This window comes from Apteryx rowi, unplaced genomic scaffold (genome assembly GCF_003343035.1).
Source record: "Apteryx rowi isolate R43461 unplaced genomic scaffold, aptRow1 scaffold_1304, whole genome shotgun sequence".
In the NCBI taxonomy this organism is placed as follows: Eukaryota; Metazoa; Chordata; class Aves; order Apterygiformes; family Apterygidae; genus Apteryx; species Apteryx rowi.
In genome coordinates this window covers 23174-24536 of record NW_020447536.1, presented here as the reverse complement: position 1 = coordinate 24536, position 1363 = coordinate 23174, and positions in this window count along the sequence as shown.

The window sequence follows — 1363 nt, the reverse complement described above, 5'->3', positions numbered from 1 at the left end:
AGGGGCAGATGGCAGCTTTCAGTTCTCCTGCTCTAACCTGCAAGGTCATACTCCTCTCCTGAGGTGAGGAGAGGCCAGGGCTCCTAGCTCCTGGTTCCTGGTGCCTATGCTGTGTTTTGTGGTACCTGGGAGCTGAGCTCTGGCCAAAAATGCCTTGCTAAGAAACACTCCATGTGGCAGAGAGGCATTGCCACCTCCACTGGGCAGGATTAATCCTCACCCCCTGCAGTCACCCTGCTGGAGCTTGGAGCAAGGCCCCTGATCTGTGGTCACCTGGGGACATGGCTATGGGGCTGCCTGCAAATGCTTGGAGGCTGCAGGCCAGCCCGGAAAGCAGCTAGAGCCAGGCAGGGCGTGGGGAGACAGCTGTGCTGTGCTCAGGGAAACAGCTGGAGCAAAACAGCTGCGGGGAGCTGTGGCAGGGCAGCACATGAGGGTTGCTGCAGTGCTTGGGAAGGCAGCTGGGGCAGGGCTGTACCAGCACAGGCGGGTAGATGCCAAGGAGAGCAGCAGAGCAATGTGTGGGACGGAGCAAGGTCAGATCCAGCTGCAGGAAGGGCAGGACAGATCAGCTGGGAGCAGGGAAAAGGCCTGGGGTAAGAACAAGAAGCAGAAGGAAACCAGGGAGATGTGAGAGAGCAGAGGAAAGGAAGAAATGAGAAGCGAAAGAAGCATTGGACAAGATAGACCCCACTGTGTGTTCATATACCCTGAGGCGCCCTCAGCACCAGCTGCAATTTCCCTGCTCCTGTCTCCTTTCAGCACTGCCTGTCTCCCATCTAGGACTCAAGCCTGGTGCCCACTGGATCTGAACTGCCCAAAAGAGCCACCTGTCCCCTGGATGCCAAATGTCCTGCAGCGGAGGAGACGCGGGGAGGCCAGAGTAGTTGACGGATGGGTACAAGCAGAGCTGTGAAGTGAACAGCTGGGTTGTGGGGAACATGCCATCACCAAAAGGCTGCACTTCCCTTCTCCCCCGGGTACCTGCTGGTGAGGGCGGGCTGGGGTAAGGGAGGGGAGACCCTTCAGGGGCACCATCCACGCAGAGGTGGGTGTATGGGGAGAAACTCCCGCATACACAGGTCAGTCCTGGCGATGAGCGCGCGGGCATACCAGCGCCTGTATCAACAGGGCCCACCCGGGCCGGGGCCCTGTGACAGAGCGCCGTGCTCACGGGCTCCATCCAGGCGGGTGCGTGGGGAGATCAGGGCCCGCGGCCCCTTCGGCCAGGACGTGGCTGGCGCACGGGGAGGCGACCGCTGCGCACCCACGAGCCCTACCCGGGCCGGGGCCGGTGCATGCGGGGGCGGGACCCCCACGGCCCGCCGGGGCGGGGGGCTCCGCGGTGCCGGCGGTCCCCGGC